This window comes from Leguminivora glycinivorella, chromosome 6 (genome assembly GCF_023078275.1).
Source record: "Leguminivora glycinivorella isolate SPB_JAAS2020 chromosome 6, LegGlyc_1.1, whole genome shotgun sequence".
NCBI classification, from domain to species: Eukaryota; Metazoa; Arthropoda; class Insecta; order Lepidoptera; family Tortricidae; genus Leguminivora; species Leguminivora glycinivorella.
The window spans coordinates 22,426,165-22,440,932 of NC_062976.1; the positions used below are offsets into that span (position 1 = coordinate 22,426,165).

Consider the following 14,768-nt stretch of genomic DNA (forward strand, 5'->3'; position numbering starts at 1 on the left):
AAATTTTAGTTATTTATTCAATGTAATTTAGATAAATAATTATAAATATGTGTATATTACATAATTTGTTAAGTATATAATGTTTTAAATACTTGTGTATTTGTTTTTTGCCAACCATACTCTGCCACCAATACAGCACGCTGATAACGATCTTTACTGATAAATATACATATTGGTACCAAATTTCAGCTTTCTAGTGCTAACGGTTACTGAGATTATCCGCGGACGGACGGACAGACAGACATGGCGAAACTATAAGGGTTCCTAGTTGACTACGGAACCCTAAAAAATGAGAAAATTACCTTACACCAAGAACATTCCAATGTTATTTTAATTTTTCTTCCCTTTTCTTGAGTTAATAATAGGTACTATCAGCTGCAAAAGTCCATGACGAATTTATCAAAAAAAAAAATTGCATGCTTATTCAAGTAGAATGTACGCACTTTTTGTATACTTACACTTAAGAACACACTGTAATACTACATTTTTGCAAATAAATATTGATTGATTGATTGATTGATTGATTGATCAATGAATTTATTCATAATTTCTCCATGCAATTTTGCAGCTCACTGTAGTCACTGTATTAAACACTAGCGTGCAATGAGCATGGACGCTAAATAGGTACTTATTTAAACATAGATATATTATCGAAAATTGCATTATTTTCACTACGTGTTGGTTTTTCCTGTAAACAGTACTTTGAATACCTGTCTGTATAATTATTTAATGTGTTGTAATGACAAACAGGACTTCCGGTTCGAGCGCCATCTTAGCCATCTTATTTTAAAATATAGTTGTAAAACTACTCTTAGGATGTTAAGTAACTAACAACCTAGATATTAAGTCTATACTAACAAGTTCTATGGATTTTTAATTGGTCCGAAATAAACAATTTTTTATTTTATTTTATTTTTTTAGCGGTATCGTGTCTAGGGTTGCAAAAAAAACGGTTTTTTTTCTGGCTTTAAAAAAAACATGAAAAAAACAGTTTTTTTTCTGGAGTATGTTTTTTTTCTAAAGTACGAAATCTCAAAATTAGCAAAGTAGTTAATACTTTTATACGGTTTTTTAGACTTAATGTTAACTATTAAACGAATTTAATCAAATAACTTTAATTTCTGGTCTTATAAAAGTAAGTTTTACGAAATTTGTAGTTGCCGTAGTTGGTAGTTGTCACTATTTACTGTTGGCAACACCACCGCCTCTCCATGCTACTCCATGCTACACACGCAGCATCGGGGATTCCCCAATAAACGTTTGTATACTGAATGTTAATTGAATTAAAATGTACGTTATTGTTATTGAAACACGTTACAACTCACGAAAAACCGTTATTGTCGTATTATTTGTTCATCTGAAAAAAAAAAACCATATTTAGAAAAAAAACCATGGTGCTCGGTTTTTTTTCATGTTTTTTTTCACAATTCTGAAAAAAAAACATTTGGTTTTTTTTTCTATTTACAACCCTAATCGTGTCATGAATAATTTATTTTTCTTTTGCTCATTAATGTTGTTTTAAGTGTAATATCGATAGCTTATTATACAGTAAACTAATGTTGTAGTGAGATTAGTGAGAAGCTGATGAAGAATTAATCTCGGAACGCGTTTAGTCACTTTCTTGTCGTCAATGGCCGGAAGTCCAAATCTAGCTATCAATTTACAAGTGCTAACTCACCGTACACTACCGTACTTACCGTACCAAAATCACTAATGACACTGGCGAAATAGTCCCAATAAATCGCAAATTATAAATGCAGACATCAATCGCAATGAAAAAATCAACAGTGATCGACACTGGCCAACGTGGGACTCGAACCCACATCCTTGGATTGCCGGTCCAATGCGTTACCAATTGCGCCAGCCGACCATCCGTCCATGACTGCGAATTTAACCATTGCGACTGTGATGCACGACTACGTCACCGTGACGTAGTCATGCATCACCAGCGACATCTACATTACATTTCAAGGTATGTTTATATTTAAAAACATATGGATTATTAACAGTCCCAATAAATTTTAAAAAACTAACTAACTAATGAAGAATGAAGATTTGTCTCGCTGCCCCGGCCGAACTCTCGCAACCATCACAGCCCTCAATCATAGCACGGACAAGATAAAAGCAAACCAATATTTTGTCGCCTGTCAACAAACAACAGTATTTATCTATTATTGTCTCCTTAAACACCCAATAAAACGCAACTAACGGCGCCCGTGAAACTACCAAAAGCCGTGAAATCGACAAACGTCCCGCCATCGTCCGTCGTCACTACTCAGAAACAACGGACAACTATATTATGGTCACTTTATGGTCATTTCTTTTGCAACGGTTTCGTTCCAAATTCGAAATAAGTAGGCATTGTCACAAAACAAATGAAGATCATCATTCTACGCTACGGTTCCATTTCAAACACTACCTATTCTTTTGTTTTTGATTCCATTTTCGAACGTGTTGAGGAATGGACCAAAGGCGTTCTTATTTTCAAATTTGGAATTGTCAATTGTTTAATTTATTAAAGACAGTTAATTTTTGTTTGGATGTAATATCTTTATTGCGGTTGCCTGTTTGCCCGTTTGTCGGCACCGGCTTTTGTCGTGGTCCTTTGTTTAAATAATTATTACTTAGCTTGTTCGGGGAAAGGCGCGTGACTAAAAATGGGAATAAGTGAGATAGATTAAGCATTTATGTCCTATGGAAAATTACAAAGTATTTAACAAGGTCGCAACTTTTCCAAATAACATATCATTCACAAAAATATCCGTTTTTGTAACATAATAAAAACATTATTCAGTTAATCACAACATATCAGAATAATATGAATTATATAATTGTAAATAAAATGACAAATGATTATGTTGCTTTCTTATTTCAAAATAAAAACAATGTCAAAAAATATTCACAAGAGTAAGTATGTATAAATAGATAAATAATAAAAAAAATACAAAAATACCAAAACACACATACAAAACAAATCAAAGAGAACGAACTGAAATATCTCACATTTAGGAACTTATATAAGAATAATAAGAAATAAACTACGAGTAAGAACGTTCTTATTTTTAAATTTAGAATTGTCAATTGTTTCATTTATTAAAGACCGTTAATTCTTGTTTGTGAGCAGTAATATCTTTATTGCGGTCGTCTGTTTGTCTGTTTGTCGGCACGGGCTTCGCTTTGTCGCCATTGTTTTTTCCATTGTCTTTTGTTTAAATAATTATGACTTAGCATGTTCGGGGAAAGGCGCGTGACTAGAAATGGGTATTATTAATTACAAAAATACCACTAGTTTATAAAAAAAACTATATAATTCTTTAGTGTATCACTGTATGGTATCTATTTCAGTCTATAATTTATATGTTACTACTAAAAATACAGATAAAAAAAAATATAATAAAATAATTTGATTTATTCCCTACATCGATAGATGGCAGCACCATCTCTCTCGCTATATCGTAATCCTACAAAAGGATTCATATAGGAGGTGCAAGCACACATTTAGAGTTGGTCAAAGCGCCTAGCCTTCAGAGATAACATACACTAGAGAAATTTCGATGGGTACCTCGGCGGTCGGGGTGGTGTAGTGGTTAGAGCACGTCAGCCGCGATAGCTGGAGACCCGGGTTCGATTCCCGGCTTCGCCACCAGTGGGCTTGATTGCTTTTTCTTTAGTGTATGGTACCTATCTATTTCAGTTTATAAAAAATACACAGTTAATTAAGTTAACTCTAACTTTCTAAGTATAAACAGACACCGCCAAATATATCGTAGTCAGTAGTCACGGATTTTTAGAAACTCTCAAAATCCTCTATTTCCAAAGTGTTTATGCACCTTCACGATGCCAAGGTGCTTCAGCACCAATTTCCGCACACTTCTCTTGTCAGTCCTGCGGTGCGGTAGACTATGTCGATCTCGCATCGGTATTACTGAACCAGTGAGCTACAACCTCGGCCTTGTCGTCACTTTCCATCAGGTGCGACTAAGGTCAATCACTGGCCAGTTTATAATAAAAAAAAAAGTCATCAGAAAAGGTGCTCTTCGAATATATTGCACCATAAATCGTCTGCAACAGACGTTGATGATGATACACCTTAGATATGAATTATACAACAAACTTTATCCAACTTATATAAGAGAAAATGGAGTTCGCAAATAAGTCAACTTTCTTATATTAAAGGAAAAAATGGAAAAATTTACGCTTCCGGCGGGACTTGAACCCGCACCATTTTTGCAATCCGTGCAATGCTCTTACCAATTGAGCTACGGAAGCCACGCCGGACTTCGCAAATCTTTCCATGCCTTTCCTTTTGTACACACGTCTTGGGGTGACGTGTAAATGACGTGTGACGCCGGAAGCGTAAATTTTTCCTTTAATATAAAAATGTTTAGAATCGTTAGCAGACGTTTCTGCTTAATAAAAATTAAGTCAACTTTTATAAATTTCCACTCATTTTCACGTTGAAATGAATAATGACGCCTGTTCAAACCCCAGGACGAATCACAGATAATGCAAATGTGCCAAATGAACGTGTGCCTAATTACTTATTCTGCAACCTCGTCGCTCGGATCAACATTGAACTAGGAAGGTTCGTCAGGACTATCGATATTATAGAAAAATAGTACATTACATCAGAGGCCGGGAAAATGAGGATTTCCGGCCAAATGGGGATAGGGGTCCGAGGCTGGGAATCCCACGCCGAGGCATGTATAGTGCTTTTCTCAAAATGTTGTCGAAATTAAAAAAAAAAAAAGTTACTTTGCAGGCCTTAGGCCTAAAAAATAATATGAAATCCCTTTACAGTCCTCTCGAGTTATTGCGCCCAAAAAGCGATACTTCCCAGCCCATTTTAAGGAACGTAAAGACAATACATATTTCATTGCACATGTTTGAGAAAAACTTATTTCATATAATAAACCTACATATAAAACAGGTAAAATCGGGTAAATACGTAAAATTGTCGAAGGGCGCTCGACATGTTTCGCTCCGTAACGAGGAGCCGATAGTATCCCGACGCAGACTGCGGGGCAAAGCGCGTGCTCAATGAAAATGCTCCTCGTTACGGAGCGACCTTCGACAATTTTGCGTGAGTTACCCAATTTTACATGTTTAATATGTCAGTGTCCTACATGAAATATTATTATACAGAGGATGTCTTACGGTGTTGCGGTGATATTGTATGTATATGAGATGTATCAGCATCGTCTATATAAGGTCCTAATTTATTAGATGCAGATATTTTTACAGCTGATAGTACTCGGCAAAGAATATAATACTCACTAGGAGAAGAACGATAACTCCATACAGAAATATGTCCCCTTCAAAAAGTTCGTTTATACTAGTGGCGCGCTAAATGTATAGCAGACAACCGGTTTAGCCTAGCGGTTCTTGGTAGTAGGTAATCCAATTTATTGTTCCAATTTATCCTGGGTTCGAACCCCGGCGAGGGTGTTTCTTTTTGTATTTTTTGTTTTTGTTCCTATAGCTTGGCCCAGTATGTTTTAAAATTTGGAAGTTCTTTATATAAAAAAATAGTAATAAATAAACTGTAACACATTTTTGGGCCTATTAAAATAGAAAGAGCTTAGGTAAGGAAATTTAATTTCTTAAAAAATAGCCATTTATTAAGCATTAATAATTATGAGCTATTATTTCCTATCAGTGATAATAAATATCTCTTGATTTAAATAAAATGCAATTTTACATAAAATTGATTTATTTATTGTTAATACATAACATTTAAAATCCATGTAGGCATGAATTTATGGAAACCTGCACTGAAAAATACACCATGCTACCTGATAAAAGAAACAGGCGTTTAGAGCACATTACATTTTTTTCAAGTAATAAATACTTACAAATAACGTAAACCATCTTAGGTATGTCTAAAAATTACAGGGAAAAATCATTTCCCTACTTGCTCTTGGCCACTTATGATACATTATAAATTACTACGTATATAATTATTATACTTAATTAAGTTTTACTCATTCGCATTGCTTTGGTTTCGTAAGTAAGAATAACTTTATACAGTAAAACGACTCATCAAGATTGCGGCGCATTATAATGCCAAAAAAAATCAGTAGATAGGCAATAAGAAGAACAAGTGGGTAATGCACACCTTTTTTTAAATATATAAATCTATCTATTACTTATGCATTTTTGACAAAGACATTTTTGATTCAACAAAGAGAGTTTTACTGGAATTCAAAAGTTTTTGCGTCGGAAACTTAATTTATTACTTGGCTTTTGACTGTAAGTATCTAAATATTAATGGCTTGTGTAAGAAAAATACTTTAATACAGTACATAATAAATAAAAGTAAGAATATCATATCTTCATCATGCTCAATAGAAAACAAAAACAAATAGGTGATTAAGCGAAACTTATGAGAAAGCATATCTTTTGTCGTCATTTCATCCACAATAATAGTATTTTATGCAACTGGCGTTTAAGCACAGAATATATAATAGTACAAGTACAGAAGGCTCACTCCTTTCATGTTCACAAAACGCCGCCATTCTAAATTCTTACCTACATTAACAAACGGACCGCACGCGTGCAGACGACATTGAATTCTATTGCGCCGCGCGAAGGTCGTCGCCACTGAATGGGCCGCGAACTCGCGGCCGCCGGCATGTACTTGTAGCGCGGTGAAAGGATCGCGGAGTGAGCCGCCCCTGGTTTAAGTGAGGTCAAAAAAGACGTCAGTAATAATTTGAGGCGAAGCCAAAAATTGTTAATAAGGACGCCAGGAGTATTTTTGACTCAGTTAAACACTGTTGCATACAATACTTTTTCTGCGACCATGCACTTACTTTTTAATAGTTTTCTAGAATAACTTTCGTTAAATTCGCACTGTTTCATGTATTTTGACGCGTCGGCCTCCCCTCTGTTCCTGCCTCACCCTGTCGCTCGCACTCCCCGCGCCGCCGGCATCCCCGGCGCCCCGCGCACCCACGCTTTATCCATTAAAGGCTTGCTAACAATGCTTTATAGATCAGTCAATGAATGCTCAAAAGGGGGGTCTAGGTGGAATGGCCAAAAGCAGAAAATTTCACTACGGGATGTTGTTAGGGATAGTCAGGAGACATACATACTAAAAGTCCTCGGACTTTGGACGTGAGCTCGAAGAGGGGAATGAAAAAGGTCCCATTTTTTGGTTTTTTGCTCATATTTCAAAAACCGGCCAAGAGCGTGTCGGGCCACGCTCAGTGTAGGGTTCCGTAGTTTTTCGTATTTTTCTCAAAAACTACTGAACCTATCAAGTTCAAAACAATTTTCCTAGAAAGTATTTATAAAGTTCTACTTTTGTGATTTTTTTCATATTTTTTAAACATATGGTTCAAAAGTTAGAGGGGGGGACGCACTTTTTTTTCCTTTAGGAGCGATTATTTCCGAAAATATTAATATTATCAAAAAACGGTCTGAGTAAACCCTTATTCATTTTTAAATACCTATCCAACAATATATCACACGTTGGGGTTGGAATGAAACAAAATATCAGCCCCCACTTTACATGTAGGGGGGGTACCCTAATAAAACATTTTTTTTCCATTTTTTATTTTTGCACTTTGTTGGCGTGATTGATATACGTATTGGTACCAAATTTCAGCTTTCTAGTGCTTACGGTTACTGAGATTATCCGCGGACGGACGGACGGACGGACGGACGGACGGACGGACGGACGGACGGACGGACAGACAGACATGGCGAAACTATAAGGGTTCCTAGTTGACTACGGAACCCTAAAAACTATGCGTCATAAGAAATTTTGATTTACTACACTTTGAAAGCTTATAAAATTCTCTATAACTTTGATCTAGAAACTTTTTTTCTATTCTTAACCATTGTCTAGGTATGAGCTCCAAAAAACTGTTAATCTTTTTTAAATCGTCCCCCCCCCCACTTTTTGTTTCACTTGAAAAATATTTATCTTAGACAAAAGTTTTCTTAAAAAATCTTGTAGATCAGTCAAATACCTTTCATAATAATTATGTGTACATATGCTTCTGTGTCATGTACCGTTGAATAATTATACGACTTTAAAACGAAATGAAACAACAAATGTATGTCATAAACGTGTAAAATGTGTATTTCATGAACATGATTGTATTACATACATACAACATACATACAATCACGCCTGTTTCCCATAAAGGGGTAGGCAGAGCACATGAAACTACTAAAGCTTCAGGGCCACTCTTGGCAAATAAGGAGTTAAAAGAAAACGAAACTGGCATTGCAGTGACAGGTTGCCAGCCTCTCGCCTACGCCACAATTTAACCCATATCCCATAGTCGCCTTCTACGACACCCACGGGAAGAAAGCTGTATTACGATGCTGTATAAATGCATTCACACAATAGGTAACAATACAATTAGCTGTACATAAAGGCCTTCTCACACCCACATCTACCACTACTACAATCTCTGGTGCACCGGCAAAATATTAACTTCAGTATTTCTTCCGGAGCAGCTGGTACTTTGGTTTGCACAGGAATCAGTAAGTTGCTTTCGTTCCGTGCCCATCCCCATTCATCATCCTCCTTGCGTTAGATATCCCGGCATTTGCCACGGCTCATGGGAGCCTGGGGTCCACTTTTATTTTATTTTATTTTATTTTTATTTTTATGAATAGGTACAATAACATAATGCAGGCAAACAACATTGTAAATTATTCCTTACATTAGCAACTTACATATTACTTACATTACGATTACAATTGTACACAGCATTATCATAAAAAAACATTTTAGCGCTAAATACATTTTTCACAAATGAAAAGGTCGACAATAGTTGAGTTTAAAACAAAAAATACAATCAAATGTTAATCACTTACTTGTAAATTTCGGGATAATAAAACATTTTTGAACTTAGTCAAAGAACTATTCAAAATATCAATGTCCATATCTAAGTCATTGTACAAACGACACATTCTAAGGATAGGCGCATTGTTAGATATATTATTATTAGCTACCATGGGCAAGGCAAACATTTCTAGATTTCGTGTTCTTTTATTGTTGGCTCTAAAATGGACATAATCCATGACGTTACTGTCGAGACCGCCATGCACGATTTTATATAGAGTAACCAGATCGACAACATCCCGTCGGGAGGCTAGGGATTGTATATTATAAGCTGAGAGTCTATCAATATATTCAGGAAGCGCTTGTCGTGTTTTATTTTTAATAGAAAGATATCGTAATAATTTCGCCTGTATTGATTCCAATCTATCAGAGTGTGTCTTATAAATTGGTTTCCAAACTGAAGAACAGTATTCAAGCGTAGTTCGTACTAATGCACAGTAAAGAATCATTAAGCTATTTGACACTTTGAAAGGCTTTGCAGTTCGCTTAATAAATCCCAGCATGCGATTACATTTCGACACCATATGCTCATAATGACCGCGAAACGACAATTGACTATCCAATAATACTCCAAGATCTCTGATGGAACAAACCCTTACTAATCGTTTGCCGTTTATATTATAATCGTGATTAATCAAGTTCTTATTTCTAGTGAATGTGATTGATTGACATTTGTCAATATTTAAAAACTTTGACAACTAATCCCAAGATTTGGCGTAGGCACTAGTTTTACGAAAGCGACTGCCATCTGACTTTCCAACCCTAACTAGGACTTATTGGAATTAGTCCGGTTTCTTCACGATGTTTTCCTTCATCGAAAAGCGACTGGCAAATATATATAAAAGAGTTAGGACATAATTGTAACTTAAGCTGTTATTTTCAGTTCTTACCTCCGAAACTAAATATGTTAGTTAGTTGTATCAGTATTCCACACTTTTTTTACCTCCCTCGCTAATATACCAGTGACTTTTTTCTGAACTTATGTGCGAAATGTCATTTGATATTTGCCAGTCGCTTTTCAGTGAAGGAAAACGTCGTGAGGAAGCCGGACTAATACCAATAAGTCCTAGTTACCCTTCGGGTTGGAAAGTCAAATGGCAGTCGCTTTCGTAAAACTAGTGCCTACTAGGGAATGCAATCCCGACTCGGGATTGAAAATTCGGGATCCCGCGGGATTAGAAATATCAATCCCGCGGGATCCCGGAATTTTCGGGATCCCGACTAGTTTAAAAAAAAAATATTCGGATGACTGAAGAAGCCAATAACTGCTTGTTTGCGATAACTAGGTTAACTAAAATAACATATTACTTGAAAGAAAATAAAAATCTTTATTCTTTAATCTTCCTAACTAAATAATTATCAAATTTTACGAAAATTAACATAAGTAAATTAGGTAATCAATACAATAAGCATATTTCAAGTTTCAAGAGAATAAGGAAGTAGTTAGTTACCTACGAGTTATTTTGAAAATGACTCCTTAAAAAACAAAGGGTATTAATTGTGTCATCTGCTAAACGACATCTTCCGTAGCAATGTACCCAGCTGCTGAGAATGCCCTCTCTGACTCTACACTGGTTGGCAACAGCGTGGCGAAGCAATTATATGCAAACTGCAAAAATCGCCCCCTTGTTCCTCCACACTCAAATAAATCCAATTATTTTTTTATGGTAGACTCTAATTTGACCAAGTTCGTGGATATACGAGTAAATGGACTTTTGGACGCTCTTAGAGTTTCTTCTAATTCCTCTTGCAGCGATGTATTAGTTTGTGCAGCACGTAAATTTAAATCCTCTGCAATCACTGAAAGAGGCAAGGCAAGTTTTCTAACGCTGTTTGGCGTACCTGCCGCTCGTGCCCCGAGCGGACGTGTGTAGCGTTGCTGACCACTGCCGCCCAATCCCGTCAATCCCGAACGGGATCTCGTCAAATTATGCGTCGGGATTGATCCCGAAAATTTACACGAGATCTCGCGAGATCGGGATCCCGCGGGATCGGGATTGCATTCCCTAGTGCCTACGCCAAATCTTGGGATTAGTTGTCAAAGTGGACCCCAGGCTCCCATGAGCCGTGGCAAATGCCGGGATATCTAACGCAAGGAGGATGATGAATGGGGATGGGCACGGAACGAAAGCAACTTACTGATTCCTGTGCAAACCAAAGTACCAGCTGCTCCGGAAGAAATACTGAAGTTAATATTTTGCCGGTGCACCAGAGATTGTAGTAGTGATAGATGTGGGTGTGAGAAGGCCTTTATGTACAGCTAATTGTATTGTTACCTATTGTGTGAATGCATTTATACAGCATCGTAATACAATCATGTTCATGAAATACATATTTTACACGTTTATCACATACATTTGTTGTTTCATTTCGTTTTAAAGTCGTATAATTATTCAACGGTACATGACACAGAAGCATATGTACACATAATTATTATGAAAGGTATTTGACTGATCTACAAGATTTTTTAAGAAAACTTTTGTCTAAGATAAATATTTTTCAAGATATGGAGCAATCTATGAAACAAAAAGTGGGGGGTGGGGGGGGGACGATTTAAAAAAAAATTAACAGTTTTTAGGAGCTCATACCTAGACAATGGTTAAGAATAGAAAAAAAGTTTCTAGATCAAAGTTATAGAGAATTTTATAAACTTTCAAAGTGTAGTAAACCAAAATTTCGTATGACGCATAGTTTTTGAAATATGAGCAAAAAACCAATAAAATGGGACCTTTTTCATCCCCCCCTCTTCGAGTTCACGTCCAAAGTCCGAGGACTTTTAGTATGTATGTCTCCTGGCTATCCCTAATAACATCCCGTAGTGAAACTTTCTGCTTTCGGCCATTCCATCTACTCGTTGACCAAGCTATTAAGACGATACGGTAGGGGTCAATTTTCCATACAAACGCTCTCGACTATTTCCTCCCTGCTTTTTGAAGATAGAGCAATGATTTTTTCAACACAGATTGTTATTATTTTTATCTGTGTCGGACCGTTTTGATTTTTTTGATATTCTACTTTTTTCATTGTGGCGCAAAAAAAGGTGTGATACTCAAGATTGGTAACAATTAACCAAAAAAGCGAAACGGTCCGACATAGATTATTTCATTGTTATTCAGATTCTCAAATTTCGTTCCGATTAATTAAGTTTTGAAGGAGGAAAGAGTCGAGAGCGGAACCTCGATTTTAAAGATTTTTTTGAAATATCTTTTGACTGAGTTGTTCTTAATGGACAATTTTTTTCGATAAATCTAGTTAATAACACTTGTATATTTAACTAAAATTCCCAAGTTGAAAAGGGGGCTCCTTTCCATTTTAGCATTTTCGCTACCGTATCCTCTTAAGAACATATCGTATGCGTGGGTGCGCGGGGCGCCGGGTGGGGGCGGGCATCTTTTATGTAGGGTTTTAACGATCTATGCACGACACTGTAAATGACGAATAACAACACGGGAGTTGAAAAAAGTTGTTAAGTACCCACGACCATGGTCATATTACACTGAAAATTTCAAATGTTGTCGTAAGGGACATTTTGTCGTAAGTACATTAAATACTGCATAGAAATCAGAAAAAATCTCTATCAGTCTATAATATAATATAGCCTAGACATGATCTATTGAAACCTTTAATTGAAAGTAGCATGTCTTTTTGGTGCCAGCAACAACAGTTACAATAAAGGCATTTGAAAATTACTGAGACATATACGAAATCTACATATAAGTACATTATAAAGACCCGTTTTATAATGAAGTTATGAGCTGAAAATACCTTGTCATTAACTTCCTAAGGTTTAGATAAAATAGTTCATATTAGGTAGGTATTTCGTATATGTCTCAGTAATTTTCAAATGCCTTTATTGTAACTGTTGTTGCTGGCACCAAAAAGACATGCTACTTTCAATTAAAGGTACTGTTAGTACCAAGTATAAACAACAGAATAATGATTTTATTCTGACGGCATCTTTACCTACCGATTAGCTAAAACATTTTTGGCGTAAGGGGCTCTATTTTCTAAAGCAACTATTCATATTTAGTTAATATGTTAACATAGACAAACTTATTTGGAAACTATTATTTTAAGATTCGTCTTAATAGGATAGGTAAGCAGATTCCAAGATATGAATTGGGTCTCTTGAAAAGTTACGTACTACGACATTTGAAATTTCCAGTGTTGATAAGCTATAATAACAGTTCAGCACCAGCAACTAGCAGTGCTTCTGATACATCCTGTAGACTGGCTGGGTCTGAAGAGCTACCGGAAATTCCACCTGTGTAGGATTAAAATACTTCATTAAAGGTTTACAAAGTAGGCTTCGGAATATCAGCCAGACAATTATGGTAAATGAGAAAACATCAGGCCGTCCCTATTTGATAGGGACGGCCCGATGTTTTATCATTTATTGCGCGATCATGATTTAATTGCCCTGCAGGTTAATTGGGAAAATTCAAATATTAGGTACGTGGTACTTATAGATGTGTCTTTAGATACCTACTTACATCCTACTAGCATTTGCCTGCGGCTTCGCTCGCGTTAGAAAGAGACAAACAGTAGCCTACTTATGTCACTCTCCATCCCTTCAACTATCTCCACTTAAAAAATCACGTCAATTCACGGACAAACTAACAGACACACACTTTCCCATTATATGATATATAAATATGATCCTATGTATATCCTATGTATGATCTTAGAGCCTGGGATCGAGGGGTTAGGGCAGTTCGCTCTACGTAACATCATGGCCAGTCCAAATGGGGTGTCATGCTCCCTATCAGACACACCTTAGCTTTAATACGACTAGGCTTACATACTCGTACTTACTAAGTACTTCAAGAAAAATCATAATACTCCCTAGCAGTTTTACCACTATTTCTCTATCGCTGCCGCACCTAAATTCACATGATATAATTATATAAAATTAAAATTGAAATAAATTACATATTATGGAAGACAAAAAATTACCAAGGCCCCCAGTGGTCAGTGGCTAACAGTTCCGAGGCTGCAATGGAACCAGCGATGCAACGTACTCTGCAATCGCGGCCGATGCCTGTATCCTCTCGGCCATTCGGGTCACAGCTGCATAGGTCATTAAAATTCTATAAAATTCTAATGAGCTGGGTTACAAAATTTACATTTAAATAAACGCTCGAGAAAATTAAATTCACAAATCTTGTGTCAATTGCCCAAGACATTTATTTCAGGCGCTACGATATTTTCCGTAGAAACTTTCAGTTAATATGTTACCATAGATTAAAATGTTACTCATTACAATTATTAAGAGCATATCACTTCTAGCGCCTATAGGCGTAAATTCTACGTATTACGCTATTAGGCGTCAGGTCATTTAGGCATATCATCTATGGTTAGGTATTACCACCTTATGCTAATAGTGGTTCTTTGCACAGGCATAATTTCGTCGCCATAATATTCACCAGCAACATGTTAGCTCATCTATACAACCTTGTGGACGCCACGTGCCGTACTTCTACTAAATGACTTACTTACTACTTACCACGACCTTTTCTCTAAAATGGTCTTGGCAGGCTCTATTGGGATTGGGATTAATGCAACATTATTTAGTGTTAACAGAGTTTAGGCTTATAATTATCATTCATCATTAGGCTTATAATTATCATTCATCCCATTTGTAAACTCTTTAGCAGATGAATTTTAAAAACACTGTTCTTATATTTTACTAAACTTTTGAAGTTCCTAGCTTAAAAACCTTAATGCCCATGTCCATACAAATTTTCCACTTCTATCCAACTTTTGACTCCCAACGTGGTGGAATTTTGAACCCACATTTCATGTTCTTGTCTGAACTACCTTTTGACGATGTTGCAAGTTTCGTTTGAAATATATCATTCATTCCCATTTTAAAAGTTTTCAAATTTCTAGATTCGAATAA

General features: G+C 36.2%; 2 non-coding genes across 2 annotated transcripts; one reads left to right on the forward strand and one right to left on the reverse strand.

Annotated features, from left to right (window-relative positions):
• Window positions 1-1,798: 1,798 nt before the first annotated feature.
• Trnaa-ggc lies at window positions 1,799-1,870 on the reverse strand. The gene has a single exon. It is a non-coding gene; the product is annotated as a tRNA-Ala (tRNA).
• A 1,698-nt stretch (window positions 1,871-3,568) lies between these two features.
• Window positions 3,569-3,643, forward strand: Trnas-cga. Its single transcript has one exon. It is a non-coding gene; the product is annotated as a tRNA-Ser (tRNA).
• The last annotated feature ends 11,125 nt before the right edge of the window (window positions 3,644-14,768 follow it).